The sequence below is a fragment of the Plecotus auritus genome, assembly GCF_963455305.1.
Source record: "Plecotus auritus genome assembly, chromosome: 12".
NCBI classification, from domain to species: Eukaryota; Metazoa; Chordata; class Mammalia; order Chiroptera; family Vespertilionidae; genus Plecotus; species Plecotus auritus.
The window spans coordinates 43,709,695-43,726,392 of NC_137778.1; positions in this window are offsets into that span (position 1 = coordinate 43,709,695).

Here is a 16,698-nt window from a genome sequence, read left to right on the forward strand (position 1 = left end):
GGAGTCTAATCTCAGATAATGTCATCTAGATGGTAAAAGTCTAATTTTCTGCTACAGAGAGTTCTTTTCTCTATGTATATTTTCCATTAGTTGGAGGCCTATGAACTATCGACGTCTGATGCTAGAGGCAGTGAGAGGATGCATTTGGGTAAATTTGATTGTTGGGGTAAATATACTACATGAAAATGAATCTTAAATGAAATTTAAAATTCAGATTTCCCCAGCCCACATTCATTCTGTTGCTCAAAGTATTTTTTTAACATTGGTCATACTTCAAATTGCCCGGGAAACGTTTAAAAATACCCTTTACTGAATCCCACCCAGGACAATGAACTCAGAATCCCTGAGCTGGAACATTCGTGTTCCTTGCAATCTTGGAGGTCCCAGTGTGTGTCTGGGGGGAAGGACTCTCTGGCCTGCTTACGGGCTTGGATCTGAAGAGGATTCCATTGCGAACCTGGGATGTCAGAATTTCGGGAGGAAGAGACGGGGCAGGGAGGGGGAGGAAGCGACGTCGTTCATTTGGGATTCACAATGAGAACATGTACACTGAGATCCTAGAATGAAGTGCTGAGTGATGGTCTAGGGCCGTGGTTGGCAAACTGTGGCTCGCGAGCCACATGCGGCTCTTTGGCCCCTTGAGTGTGGCTCTTCCACAAAATACCACGGCCTGGGCGAGTCTATTCTGAAGAAGTGGCATTAGAAGAAGTTTAAGTTAAAAAAATTTGGCTCTCCAAAGAAATGTCAATCGTTGTCCTGTTGGTATTTGGCTCTGTGGACCGATGAGTTTGCCGACCACGGGGCTAGGGCAGGGGTGGAGAACCTTTTTTTTTCCTGCCGAGGGCCATTTGGATATTTATAACATCACTCGAGGGGGCTATACAAAATGATCAGCTTAAAATTAGCCTGCTCTATTTGGCCAAATATTTCATTAACTCACCCCTAACGCCTTGGCAGGGCCAGACTAAATGATTTCCCAGGCCTCATAGGGCCCGCAGGCTGGACATTCCTCACTAGACTAGGGATGCAAAGATAAATAACACAACGCTCTATTTCTCAGGAACTTGGAGATGATAGAAAAGAAAAGATCTTAAAAGACACAGAATAAAAAATATAATCGGATACTCACAACTTATATAATGTTATTAACCAGTGTTACGCCAATCAATAAAATAAACTTTAAAAAAAGGCTAGACAAGTGTATTTGGCGAACAGGGATTTTCTAACTGCTCGACACGCTCTTCCCACGGCTACACGGTGGGGAAACACTGCCGAGGAGAGGAAAACCAGTTCCACACGTTTTCCTCGCGTTTACTCATTTTTAAAGAATTTTACTTCTTGTTTGATAATTTTAAGATCTTTTTAATTATTTTTTTCCAAGGACTGCAGTTCTAAAACTGGATGAGAGCTGTCGTTTCTCTCTCACTGGTTTAAACATTTCCAGGGTGTCTTTGCCATCTTTCATTCCATGCTGTGTGCCTGCAGATGCCTCCCGGTGACCGCCCTCGCTTCCCACGCAGTCCATGTGCACGCTCCCGAGCCGGGTGGTTCCGGCAATCCACGCGCGCAGCCCTGCTCCCTCGGGCGAGCAGGGACCTCTTTAGAGTTGTAGACCATTTTTCAGTTTGCTTTTTTTTTGGGGGGGGGGTGTAAAGTGAACAATGAAATCATCTAAATCGTATGATGCAAAGAATGTCAGAATAAAAAAACAAGACAATACTATACAAAGTTACTAGTACCGTGGGACTTCCAATTGTTGCCATGTAGTTGAATGCCGAAATGCCAAAAACCTGCCAGGAAATGACTAAACTGCACGACTAGGAATATCGCTGTGCTATGCCTTAAAGAAGGGCATTCCCATCAGGTGGGCTTGTCTACGTGAGGCAAGTGCAGGAGCGCCTGTTGACAGAGCGCTCTGCAATGGTCGGCATTCTGATCATGACGACCTTATTGAAAGGCAATAAAGCTGCTGAAGTGATCAAGGTGCCTATTAGAGGGAGCAGTTCTCTTGCCTCCGAGTTTGTTGTTCTTTACATTAGACTGAGGTGCCAGATGGCTGCAGGGAAGCATGCTATTTTCATAATTGCGTGTTTATCCTTTGAATTGTTTAGGAGATTTAAAAAAAATTATCACTTAATATAAAATGTGGCGTTTTACTTGGACAAAATTATTTGATAAATCATTTTGCATTTGTTAACATTTGCATTTTAAGATATGTGACGGTAAATGATGTATACGTAGAAGCAATTCTGTTTCAGGAGTCCCAGTTTGAATAATAACATATCATGCTTTAGGTGGGGAAAACTACCAAAAAGTTAAGATTGCCTACTGTAATTTCATGTTCAGGGTTTTAAATTTAGTTTATTATCAGTTCCTAAGTTCGCTGATTTTCTGACATTTATCTATTTGTCTATCCAGTGGAACACCCACACACTCATCTAATATACACATTCTGGCTCGACACTGCTGCCTGAGTTTGTCCTACCTAGTTAACCTAGTTTTTCCTTCCCACCTTTCCACATCTCATCTGTTCCAGATGCAACCGTTCTCTACATCTCCCCTCTCACCAGCATGAAACCCTCTCTCCTTCCCTCCGACACCTGTAGTCTTTCATATTGCTGTCATCAACTTCCATGTATGCACTTCTTCCTCACCATTCTCAGAAAGTCACGCTGCATAAAAACTTTTTATTTAACTTGTGGTTACTGCCCATGAATTATTGAGAACAGAGTGCATCCTGAGTAAATCTGTCAGTCACTCTCTACTTGTCTTTTGCAAAAGCTAGCAAATAAAACATAATCGAGCAAAAAAAACTCCACAAATCTCCACGGCCATATCGTACATTCTACACGGGAAAGCAATGACATACTTATGATGGAAATGTGGAGTGTAAACTCCTTATCTCTCATATGGCGTGTGTGTGTGTGTGTGTGTGTGTGTAACTGTATCTATGTATGTGCTTTAACAGTAAAATATAACAATTCTGATGAGCTTGTTACATCTTTTTAAACTTCATTCTCCCGTATTATCTCCTGCCTGACTATAGCTTGGGAAGGTGAGAGGCAGCATTATGTCCCTGTTTGTTCAGGAGGAAACTGGTGCTCAGAGGATGATAATTTGACTTAAACACTTAGTCATTATTCCTTCATTAGTTGAGGTGGGGGACGGTGGGGGAGGGATGCCACAATTAGAATCTCCGAGTCTTCCAAACCAGTACCTCTCAAAGTATCTGTAGTGAAAGACCAGTTTCCCACCCACTCCCAATCTGTCACCAGCCATTATCTTTAAATAATATAAGATAAATGAATTGCTGGAAAAATGAACAAAAATATATGCAAGAAACAAACCCAAATGTTAATAGATAGGGCCGCCATGGAAGGCCTTGCACAAACAGCTCAAGGGTTTCGGAAATGGTTCTCCTGGATGGGCTGGCCGGTGGGAAGGGTAAGCAGCATCAAATGGGCCACCTCCAGTCCCTGGACCCCGCGTTGAGGATTGGCTGCGTCAGTCATGACGTATCCCTTCTGAGACAGTCAGGCTCATGCAGACATCTGCCACCTAAGTGGCCGTGTCTACGCCCAGGTGATCTCCACCTGCCACCATTTACAACTGAGGGCCCTGGAACTGAAGGGGAGGCAGGCCCGCCATCTATAGCCAGACTTGAAAAGATGAGCTGGGCCCATCGGGGGGGGGGGGGGGGGGGAGGTGGTGTGTCTGTGTGTGTGTGTGTGTGTGTGTGTGTGTGTGTGGTCCCTGGAATTAGATCTACTAAGTGAAGAAAGGTTTTTGCTAAGATCTCCCGAGGTTCTGTACATGCAGTTATGAGCTAGCTGCAACTCTCGGTGAGCTGTAATGTTGGGCCGGGCAGGGAAGAAAGTGGAAGATGGATCATTAAAGGTCCAACCACTGCTTGTGCTGCGGCATAAAAAACCGCATAGCTCTAGAATTACCTTCCGAGTCCCATATCCCTTAGCCCCGGGCTTGAAACTGCCTTCTCTTTGAATGTCCTAAGATATAGATCCCATTATTTCTTGCAGTGTGTAAATATACTCTAGCTGGCATAAATGGGTCTCTGAATTATTCAAGAAACTTAGCTTATCTGAGATAGCGCTGAAGGCTTTCCCCATTATACCCAATAAGCTTGTGTCAGAAACAATTGATGCCACAGTTGAAAGACATTAGCACCCTCAATGCCAGCTGGGCTCTCAGTCGGTGATAGATGGAGGGTCTGGTGGGACTGTCTGCTACCAAATACCTCTCTCCTATGACCTACTACCTACTCTTCTACGTCTTTGTCTCCAGCATTCCCCCAAAATGGCTGATTACAACGCTTTCCAAAGTATAGTCTGATTCTGCTTGAGGAGGGAATCCCTTAAAAGGGATACCAAATTGCCTCGCCTAGCAGCAGCCTGCACACCTCGCTGCCCCCTGCCTGCCTCCCCGCGGGCGGCGCTCCAGGCTGATGGACCACACCTGTGCTTGCGGACTGTCCCAAACCAGACCCACAGCATGTGCTGTGGCTTCCGGAGCCACCCCAGCAATCCAGGTGCGGGTTTGAGATAAAGGGTACGGTGATTCTCAAAACACGTTTTCCTGCCCTGACACGTGTGGGCTGTTTTATAAATCAAGTGTTCCAGATCATGTTCACCCTCAGCGGTACTAAAATGGCACCCTTGCTTCGTAGTAAAGACGTATCTTCTAGGGCAGTGGTTCTCCACCTTCCTAATGCCGCGGCCCTTTAATACGGTTCTTCATGTGGTGGTGACCCCCAACCATAACATTATTTTCGTTGCTACTTCATAACTGTAATTTTGCTACTGTTAATGAATCGTCATGTAAATATCTGTGTTTTCCGACCCACATGTTGAGAACCGCTAGCAGGGTCGCCTAAGACCATCGGAAAACACAGATATTTACATGACGATTCATAACAGTAGCAAAATGACAGTTATGAAGTAGCAACGAAAATAATTTTATGGTTGGGGGTCCCCACCACGTGAGGAGCGGTATTGGAGGGCCGCGGCATAGGAAGGTGGAGGACCACTGTTCTAGTGTAAACACTTCCTTGGTGCTTCCCCAGCACATTCCAAATGTTCAAATGACAGCCTCTGGAACTAGGTCTACTCAGTGAAGAAAGGATTTCCCACCGCCTCCCAGGGTTCTGCACACACTCAAATTAGGAGCTACATGCAGTGGTCCATGTCACAGGCTGACGGCACGGGGTCTTAGGTTAAAGCAAGCCCAGGGACTCTTACTGAGCCCGCAGGACACAGAGCTAAGAGAACGTGCCCGAGTCGCAGGCGGGAAAGGCTGTTGGATGCATCTGTGAAGCAGTTTATGTTGTTGTCTCGGGTGGCAGGTAGTCCCAGTTCTCAGGAGGTCCCAATAGCCTGCTTTCCAACGCTGGGCATTAGGGCAGCCACGGTGACCAGCACAGCGATGCTTCAGGCCTGGCAAAATGTGGTGGGTGAGGCTCTGTGCCTGGGGACCCGCTGTCCGATACAGGAATAGTAAGGCAGTGAATGTATTATTTATATTGCTCATGACCAACCGCGTATCCCCCAAAACGGTCAATGTAAACCTTCTCCACGGTTCTCTAGAAACGAGAGTTCCTATAAAAATATAAAGCAAGGTTTAATAATGAAACAGGCTGCTACAGAAATAAGGGCTTGAGGAGTGATAGTCGTCTACTACTTTTGGGAAAAAAACTATTAAATACAACATCTTGAAAAAAGAAGGATTATAGGAAGGGCCTGTAAAATCGATGTTTACGTTGCTAGTTAATGTGGGGAGCATTCTGTGTGTTTATTCATTAGGATGGATTTGGATTTCATAACCTAAACATAAAACGAAGCCCAGAAAATGATGAGAACGTGGAAATGCAGGAATGCCAGAGCACGTGCCTCGCATTTCCCTGGATGTTGTGTTCACAGCCCTGTCATTCTGAGAGCTTGCGTTTGCACTGGGTGGCGGATCCCCGCTCCTCTGTACATTTCTTCCTTACGTACTTCGCGTTCTCACCACTTCTGCTCCACAGTCTGTTGAATCCAGGGTATGTTTGGGTTACTCTTCATCCGTGATCCTTGTTTTCACAGAGAAAATAAATGATCGTAAATGTTTAAAAGTCATTTTACTGGTCGCTAATAATCTAGCCCGGAATTATGAGCGACACGAGATTTATGACCATCCCAAGTTTTATGCAAAAAAACGAACCCCTCGCCCGTATTTTCTCTCAATAAGATAAAATTAACACCATCATGACCATGTTGAATACGTGAAGCTCACACCTTATGGTAACGCCAGCATTTGAAGAGAAACGACACGTGAGTCCCTAGAGAGGAGAATGCAGTGTGTCCCCGCACGGGAAACGCGGTGTGAGAATGCCCCGCTGGGCCGCGCGCCCTGTAGGCTCCGGGCGCAACTGCACAAGGAACGCCGCCCCTGGAGAGCGAAGGGCACCCTCTGACCTCAGAAAGAGCAAGGTATTACGTGGCCCAGGTTTATTTCCTTTACGCAGAAGCCGTATTCATGCCACCGTCGGTACGTTCGGTTGTTAGGAGACTATGGATGAAAATCAATGGTTTTTCTCCCCAGGATTTCCTTCTGGTCGCTGACATTATTACAGCCCCAGAGCATCTCCTCTTGGTCACTGGAAACGTGGCTTTCTACAGCATGACAGCGGCATTCCACCTTCCGGTCTGGTACCTGGTTTACAAATCATGTTTGAGGTTCCTTGTAATTAACCACTATTTACAATCGCACTCACTCGTGGCTTTGTTCATGACGCAGAGTTCGCTGCGGTTCCCATTGGTGGCTGTGTTCCATTGCAACCTCAGTTTTCTCAATTAGCTGTTTTCGTTTTCTTTTCCTTCTTCTTTTTTTTGTTTTTTTTGTTGTTGTTGTTAATCCTCACCCCAGGATATTTTTCCATTGATTTTCAGAGAGAGTGGAAGAGAGAAACATCTATGTGAGAGGAACACACCAATTGGTTGCCTCCTGCATGTGCCCCGACCAAGGGCCAGGCCAGGGAGGAGCCTGCAACCGAGGTACGTGCCCTTGACCGGAATCGAAGCGGGACCCTGGGTCCACAGGCTGATGCTCTATCCACTGAGCAAAGCAGGCTAGAGCAGCTGTGTTTACCATCTATCTTCATTTGCTTGGATGCACCTGAAAATGCTTTAGGCCCCGCCCTCCAGGTTCCCTTACTCACCATTCTGTGCAACTCTTCAAAACTCTAGGCTGTGCTGCCTAATAAAAATAATAATTTCAACAGAAAATCAAGACGGCGCCGAGCGTTGCCATGCAGCCACAGAAATAAGCCGTCGAACAGGAGGTAAGATTTTTGTTTTGCTTACCGGCGGTGAGAAGTGTCATTTTAAGCGAACTCTTTTGCAGACTACCGTCTCTCTTTATATGGGAGGAAATATACAATGGGGCTCATTTTGTAAAAGAATTAACCTAATGCGGTTTCGTTCTGTTTTTTGGTTTTTTTTACTTTTCTGTAGAAGTATATGTGAAAAATGTTGCTGGGCGTCCACTCCCTTCCATTCAGCTGTTTAATGAAATTATGGCAATTCTGATGAGTTGGAAAACTCTCATTTGCTCTGGCTTGTACTAACATGCACTGGTCCCTCCTCACAGGTATGCTTCCACAACTTCCCTCTTACTAATCAGATATAGATTCAAACCAATGTGCAAATGGCTTTATTTTCTTAAAGCTTAAGGCATATACGATTCTTTAGAAAGATATAGGTTTTTCTCACTTGCCATTCTTTCCATCTATGGTAACTATTCCTAAGCATCTTACTTCTTTTAGCAAAGGGTGGAAATACTTAGTATGAAATCGGTCAGGCGCAGCAAGTACCCAAGTACATTTATCTCATGTTGTGGGGAAAACGCTGTCACAAAAGTTCTATTTTTCCAATCAAACATCAAGTGATATTTTCATCAGCATAATAAACTAATGTTGGATTTCACGCGTTCTCAAGGCATCACCTGTGCTCCCATCTCAGACCCTTGGTATGTATTTCTCCCATAATTCCTCTGTGTCTTGTGTAATTGATCAGCCACACATACAATACGCGGTAAGGACTATTATTACCCCCGTTTGCAGATGAGAATCCTCTGGTGTGGAGTAGTTAAATAATTCTTAAAATGTGAACCCACCTTATTTTAGTAATTAGACTTCTTCCCATCTATCTACTTGTTCAAACAAGGAATGCCAGTGTAAGGAAGAACTAAAGATGGAAGTGTGAAAAGGGATGTTATAAGGTAAGGAAAAAAAACTGGATGAAAAGGGGGGAAAAAGCAGCAAACAATAGGCAACAGCGAATAAATGTGTTGGGGGCCACTATACACATTTAAGGTGACAGCGGCAATGGAATATGAATAGGAAGCAGCAGGAGGAAAAAATTGCGCAAGATTCAGGTAAACAGGGAGAGGGAAGACTCTAGTAATGGGGAGAATAAAGGTATTCCTGGCCTCTGACATGGGGTGGCTGCATATGCCGAGAGAGTACCTTCTGTATTCGTTTCCAAAGCAGAATAAAGAAGGACCCTATGGCCCGAGCCGGGTTTGCTCAGTGGACAGAGCGTCAGCCTGCGGACCGAAGGGCCCCGGTTTCCATATGCCTGGGTTGGGGGCTCGATTCCCAGTGGGGGGCGTCCCATCAATGATTCTCTCTCATCCTTGGTGTTTCTATCTCTCTCTCCCTCTCCCTTCCTCTCTGAAATAAATAAAAGTATATTAAAAAAAAGAAGCATCTTTGGTTTCTGGGATTAAAGACATCAGTGATGTTGGCGATCTGTCAGGTGACTGGTTTATGATGGCAGAGGCATTATTGTATGATGACTTAGCAGATGGACTGTGTAGACAGCCGGAAGTTCAACTCCTGGCTCTCCGACTTCCTGTTATGTGTGTGATCTTGGCGGTGGCGAGCCCCAGCCACCACCCACTGGCTCACGGTAGCTGATAAAGCGCATCTCTTCCCAACAGCCCTTCCCTGACATCACACTGGGTGTTTGCCATCAGCCAAATTGTGATTATTTACACACACACTCACACACACACACACACACACACACACACACACACGCAAATTGGTAAGCACTCTAACTCCGGGTTTAATTTCCCCGTTGTCAGTCAGCTTACCAGCCCACCACTAGACCCTGGGCAAGTTCCCTAACCTTTCTGAGCTTTAGTTGTTTTGTCTTTTCATCTGGAAAAAGAGAGAGAGAGAGAGAGAGAGAGAGAGAGAGAGAGAGAGAGAGAGAGGACAAGTCCTCCTAGGATTCTGAAGACCTTTTCAATGGATGATGGAGTCCACCTGATGGCCAGCACCTAGTAGCCCTCAATGATGGCCGCACTCCCGTGATTTACAGTGATTTACTCCCGTTTATTCCACAGAACATGGAACCAGTTTGCTTTCCTAACGCGCTAGGGAGCATCTCAACTAGGCCATCAACATTTCCGGGGGGGGAGGGTTTGCAAAAACAATCTGACGGACATTACAGATGAAAAGGTGTCTCCTACATGTTACCAGATTTTTTTTTTTTTTGGTAAAGAAGATAAACGATTACTAATGGTTATCTGGTAAATTTCTCTTCCATGATTAGCTTACAAAAAACATTTCCTACAGTGACTCATCTATAGAAGCTCAAGGGGTTTTAACCCACCACCTCTTAAATTAGATTAAATCCAGGGCTTCCGATCGTCAAAGCTTCTCGATAAGTCAATGCAAGGACGGACACTAGCGACACATCCCATTGTTTGGGAAGCATGAACAGAAAACTGGCTGCCAGAGGCCACTCTGTCCATCAAGATGACAGGCAGTCTGTATTCCTTGAAACTTCAAAGGTAGGCTCTGCAGGAAATAGGAGTTTAGGAAAAGACTGCACAGTCTAGCGATACCTCTGCTTCGTTGCCTGGTGAACAACTCTCCTCTTGGTCGTCTTCAATGAGGGTTGTTTATTCTTAAGATCCTGGTTTCATTTCTCTGCCCTTGGAATAGAATTCTTTATATGATTTTAAAGTAAGCTCTGTACACACACGTGCCACTGCTGCTGCCACAGTAAAAGACCATTTCACTGGAAGACAGATTTTAAGTGATCTTGCAGTAAGAAAAGAAACTGTTGAATTTGAACTGTAATGCCCTTTACTACTTCAAAGACGTGGTGGCTAGTTTACGACGATGACTAGAATAATTCCTCCGTCCCCCACGCACACCCCTCTGCCACGGGGCCTTGCTGTTCTCTCCCCCTTCAACAGGACACCAGCAAACATGACACAGGCAGAGGTCTGACGAGCACTTGCCCACGAGGGCTGGCTGCCATTGCTGCCCTGAGACCAGCTCGGGAAGAAGCTTGAGCTGGTCTCCTGGGGACGACATGGGGTGGAGATGAGCCATACCAGCCAGCCCCCCTGGACCAACCAGTCTTCCAAACACCGGGCACTCGAGAGAGGCCATTTCAGATGATTCAGCCTTCGCTGAGCTGTTTGCTAACTGGATAACCAACTTATCACCCCACGAAGTCATAAGCAAAAATGGAATAGTTGTTTTAGCTAAAGGTCAGCTGAACTACACCCGTGGGCCAAACCCAGAGCACCACACGCTTTTGAAAATAAAGTTTTATTCAAATGAACCATGCTCATGTGCTTCCTCATTGTCTATAACAGGGGTGGGCAAACTTTTTGACTTGAGGGCCACAATGGGTTCTTAAACTGGACCGGAGGGCCGGAACAAAAGCATGGATGGAGTGTTTGTGTGAACTAATATAAATTCAAAGTAAAGGAGCGGAGGGGAGAGCAAGAGAACCCTCTGCTCTTTCGGCTCCGCGGGCCAGATAGAACAGCCGAACGGGCCGTAGTTTGCCCACGGCTGCTCTATAGCCACAAGGGCAGAGTTGAGGAGTGGCAATAGAGACCCCATGGCCTGTAAAAACCTAAACTACTTACTACCTTCCCCTTACAGAACGGTCTGCTGATCCCTGTGCTATGGCACTAGGTTTTGGGGTGGTTGGTTCAGCAGCAAGAGAACAATGATACAGACTCATTTCCACCAAAGAAATATTCCTCTTTTCTCATCAAACACACAAAGCCTGTGCTCATGAACAAGACACACACCTTTCCTTTCAGGGCCAATACTCTCGTTTACGGCAAAAGCAATGCCGTTCTGTATTTCCCAGAGAGAGCGCTGAAGACCGCTAGTTGTGCGCCAGTATCTCTTCTTCCTTTCCCCCCAAGAATGCGACTGGGCTGGGCATGAGCCACCCAGTAGGTTACACCCAGGAGCCCCATTCTCAGTTCTGTGGGACCACAGGGCGAGCTTTTCACTGCTGGGCAATGAAGGGGGTGATGTCTGCATTTCTTGGCTACCTCCACGCTCTCATTCCCCTTCGCACTACCTGACACCTACAGCAACCTGAGTTAGCATGCAGACAGGGAGAATGGCCTAGAGCCGGGGTCGGCAAACTCTTGGGCCCCTTGAGTGTGGCTCTTCCACAAAATACCACGGCCTGGGCAAGTCTATGTTGAAGAATTGGCGTTAGAAGAAGTTTAAGTTTAAAAAATGTGGCTCTCCAAAGAAATTTCAATCGTTGTCCTGTTGGTATTTGGCTCTGTGGACTAATGAGTTTGCCGACCACTGGCCTAGAGAATGGAAGAGCACACAGCGAAAGGAACCTTCGTCACCTAAAAACCACGCGGAGCCACGCCCACCTTCCCTGTGGGCCATTCATCTTGGACTTTTACCAGGAGAGAGACCTAAGCTCGAGTCTTCCTTAAGCCACTGCACGTACATTGGGTGGCTCTCACGCAGCAGGCTGTTCTCATCCAGACCAACACGATCCTTGTACTCGATCTGCGTTGCCCCCTAAAATGACTCAGTGGGTAGAACACTGGATCTTGGGTCAGGAACTCTAGGGAACTTTAATGAAACTTTGCCCCAATCTTCTGAATTGGCCAGAGGCGAGGCACTTACAGTAACTGATTTTGTTTCCGTCGATAAAAATATGCAACTTCAGGTAGGCTAAGCAGGGATTTTGAAAAGTGACCTTCCTAATGCCTCCTCCTACTGAGCAAGAGCGCCCCAATAACTGGGGATTGCCCTGGGCATGTGTCAGCTTCGTCCCCAGAAATGCTTACCTCCCAACACAGTGCCTTAGGTAATCTAACAGGAGGCAAGCAAGGTGAGTTTTGGGCACGTGGGCAGCTTGGGATAGAAAGATTCATTTCTCCCTGGAAAGATTCATACAGCCCTTGGTGAGGCAATGAGAAGAAAACTGAATATGCACTGAGCGACGGCAGCCAATGGTCTCACACTGTGGTGTGTGTGAAGGGAACTCACTAGACGTGCAAATGTGAGTTCCTCCCTCCCGCCCCCCACACACACCCCCTCCCAGGGGCTGTCTTGCTGCAGGACTAGTGTGCACAGCGGTCAGCTCCCCATGTAAACACAGACCCTGCGCAGTTCTGAGAGGGAGTCAGGGATTCTTTGAGAATCCACAGCACAGAGGAAGTTAAATTCAGAGATTAAGACTCACTCCCGGGAAGCACAGAAATCTGGAAAGAGCGTTACATCAAGGTCTCCAGAAGAAAGCCTTCTGGACTGAAAATGCCCTTCTCGGAGCCATCGTGTTGAAACCCGAGGAAGAGGTACCAAATACAACGGAAAACGTGGCACTGGCCCGTTCTGCCTGTGAACTTCCTACTGGGTGTTCGGTATCCAGTTGGAAAGTGACCTGTTTGGAAGCGATAGCAAGGGTCCCGGCCATGTGCCTCCACGACCCTCCACAGTTCCCGGACCAACACGAGTTCGGCCATCTAGTGGCATGACTTCCCTGCTCGACTGAATGCTCTGAAAGGAAAGAATCTGTCTCTTTCTTGCTCAAGCTTATTAGGGTGCCAGGAGTATGCCAAGTGCTTAACTGATATTTACAGAAGGAATGAATCTCTGAATGGAGAAACAGCTGATGGTCTTACACAGAACATGGACATTAATAGTAATGAGAACGGGTGGACATTGCCGAAAGGGTGTGCTTACGTCAGACAGAGAACATCTCAAGCAATACAGACCCCAAAGCGGGAGGGATATTGAGAAGATAATGTTGGGTCATGGCCCTGGAGGGCATTTCAGTTTGGAGGATCAGAGATAAACACCCCTCGTTCAGACCAAGTGCCCCGCAAGGGCGATCCGTGACTTTGGGGAAGGCGCTTGTAACCACTTTGGTTTCCTGTTCTGTGATCTGTGCATGACTGCGGTCATTCTCCATGTTATTCACTGTTCTTCTGGATTCCGCTGAGGCTGGGGGAGCTGGTGTTTAGATTCCCCAGCTGGCTGGTAAGTCACCATCTCCGAGTCTGAGCCAATCAAAGCAGAGCTGAAACGAGGAGTCTAAGGACAGCGAACTCCTGGAACAGAGAGCAGCATGGTGGTCTTCAGACCCTGGCTGGTGAGGAAAACGGGGGGACGGTGGTCCAGGGCACAAACCTTACGGTATAAGCTGAGTAAGTTCTAGCTGAGTGGTGGCTATGGGTAATAATACTGTACTGAGTACATGAAATTTGCCGAGAGAGCAGATCTTCAGTGTTTTCACTACAAAAAACAAAAAACACACAAAAAACCACCAAAATAAACAAACAAAAAAACAACCCACCACCACCACCAAGAAAACCCTAACAGTAACTACCGTGTGTGAGGTGATGGATATGCTAATTATCTTGACTGCGGAGGTCATTTCACAATGTATAAGCACAATCTCTCCCCCATATCCAGGGTTTTGCATCCACAGATTTAATCAAGCGCAGATAAAAAAATATTTGAAAAAAAAAAAATGAATCCCAGAAAGTTCCAAAAGACAAAACTCACATTTTCCATGCCCCTCGCCCCACGCTGAGTCCTCGCAAACGAAGAACGTGCGGGCGCAGCTGCAGCCTCTATACCAATACCGGTTGGATGCCAGTACAGGCCATTTTATTGACGGCACTTGAGCAGCCTTGATGCGGTACCCTGGGCTGGGGGGTGGGCCCTGGAACCTGTCCCCCAGACATGAAGAGACAGCTGTATATCAAACCACCACACTGTACGCTTTATACAGATCCAATTTCCACTCGCCAATTATACCTCAGTAAGGCCGGGGAAATGCTCAACAAACTGAAAACACAGCACACCTCTCCAGGCTACATTCTGCCAGAACTGTTCGAAATGGAAGTCAAATATGTTATTTGCCTGCTTTACACTTTAGGATTCTGTGTATTCCAAGGGCGAAGGGAAAACATAAAGGACACGCATACCTTAGAGCAGTGGTCGGCAAACTCATTCATCAACAGAGCCAAATACCAACAGCACAACGATGGAAATTTCTTTGGAGAGCCACATTTTTTAAACTTAAACTTCTTCTAACGCCACTTCTTCAAAATAGACTCGCCCAGGCCGTGGTATTTTGTGCAAGAGCCACCCTCAAGGGGCCAAAGAGCCGCACGTGGCTCGCGAGCCGCGGTTTGCCGACCACTGCCTTAGAGGAGAGATGGAAAGAGCTGGTGAACAGGATGGGAAGGCAGAGCCAAAGGCCCTTCACCGGGGCTCTACCTGGCTCTCCTCAGTCAAATCAGGCGGCAGGATGAAACACTGACAAGGCTGCTATTCGCTGTCAAATGCTGATGAGTTTGGAGCCTTTAAAAATCATGGCGTCTTCAGCAGAAAACACCACTGAGAACCTAGTTTTTCTTTTTGAAATCAATATTCCTTTTATCTATAATGGAAACAAGTTAAAGATAATAGGCCTAATGTTCACATATCCATTAAATATTTACTGCCTTCCCTCTTGATGACCATCTCGATTCAATCCGCAGTCTATACAAAGCACCGATACTTTCAAAACTCAGGCGACGCGAGCACGAAGGTGTTTATAGCTTCTGGGAAGGGGTTGGGGTGAAGGGGGACATACAGTGGAACCTCATTTCTCAAACTTAATTCGTTCCAGAAGGCTGTTCCAGAACTTGGCTTCGAAAACCGAGTCATTTTTTCCCCCATTAGAAACACGTAATGTAAATGGAATTAATGCATTCCAGGCCCCCAAATGATTCCGTTTTAACCTTTCTTATTTATAGTACATGTCTAATGTATTCTTCAATGTATAAACACTCCTTTTCTTAAATTTATGGAACTACCCCCTACAAATTCCTCATCTATCACTGTCTCCAAAACCCTATCACCTGCTAACTGCTTTGCATTTATCCAATCAGCAAGTTTTCTACCTACTCGATCGCCTGAGATTGCTGTTTTGTGAGCACTTCCACCCCTTTAGCAACATTAGCACTCTTAATGGTCTCTTTATCCTTCACGTTTTAAAATTGGGCTGCTGTTGGGTTTCACCAGCAACAAAAGCATTCTCTCCTTCGTTGCCCGAGAAATGCTCTTTCTCACACTGAGGTATCAGTGTGAAAATGTCGTCAGGTCAACCATTTCTGTGGACAATTTGGTCAAGAACCAAACTGTTCGAGGTGAGAGAAGTGCGAGAACTCAGGTTTGACTGTACCTTCATGTTTGAGTAGGTGTTCTGATGCTTATCACTTGTCGGGGAGCCTAATGACTGAGAACAATAAGATCTATACAGGCCAAGCGTTTACTTGGCCTTTATCATCTTCCTCATGAAGGCGAATTGTGCAACTTTTTTAAGGGTTCCCCTGCCTACTTGTAAAGTATTAGGGTCTAGGTTGCAACCACAAAAAGCAGCTTCCCTAATCATGTGGTATGCTAATATGAAAAATAAGTTGAGTGCAAGTCCCTTGAGGGGTGAAGAGGGAGATGTGTACAGACAAGGACATGTTTGTCCATAAATCACGGACCACTGTTTTATCATTCTGTATGTTCATCTTACTCCTTTCCAGTCTATGTCCCCACTAGCCTGTTTGCTTTTCACGTGCAAAGTTATCATTTGTTTTGCTTCTGGTGACAATGCCATCTCTTTTATCTTTTCCCCAAATATTCACAGAATGGTTCTCTGTACTAGGTGTTGTACAGTAAATATTGATTGATTGATGAACCATGTCAAGGCTGCTGCCGACACCCCTGTCCCATCCTCAGTGTGACACATACTGTCACTTGCCTACCTGACCAGCCTTCCACCCCACTTCTTCCAGGGGCTGTGATGCAGGTGTGGGCCAGACGCAAGACGGCATCTTCCGACCGAGAGATGCCTTCCCATCCGGCCTCTGAACAGCCTCGCAGGATGCGCCGGGAGCTGCTGCCCTCACCGTGCAGAGCTGGGGAGATAGCAGACACCTGAGAAGGCAGAGAAGAGGGACTCTGCACCAAACCTGCCCGCCCTGCCTCTGGAAAACAATTTCCGATAAGCATTATCCTTATATTTTTAAATGTATTTTAACTGATTTCAGAGAGGAAGGGAGAGGGAGAGACAGAAACATCCATGAGAGAGAATCATGGATCGGCTGTTCCCCGCACCCCCCGGCGGAACAACCAGGGCATGTACCCTGGCCGAGAATAGATTCATGACCTCCTGGTTCATAGGTCGATGCTCAAACACTAGTCCACGCTGGGTGGGCTATCCTGATTTTTAAGATGCAGAAAATGTGGCCGGGGGATGAGAGAAAAAGCTCAAGGTCTCACTGGAATCAGCTGGTAATCGTCGTGCTTTCTCTCCCTGCAGGTGCGCCTGGCAGCCCGGCACCCCTCCTGGCGTC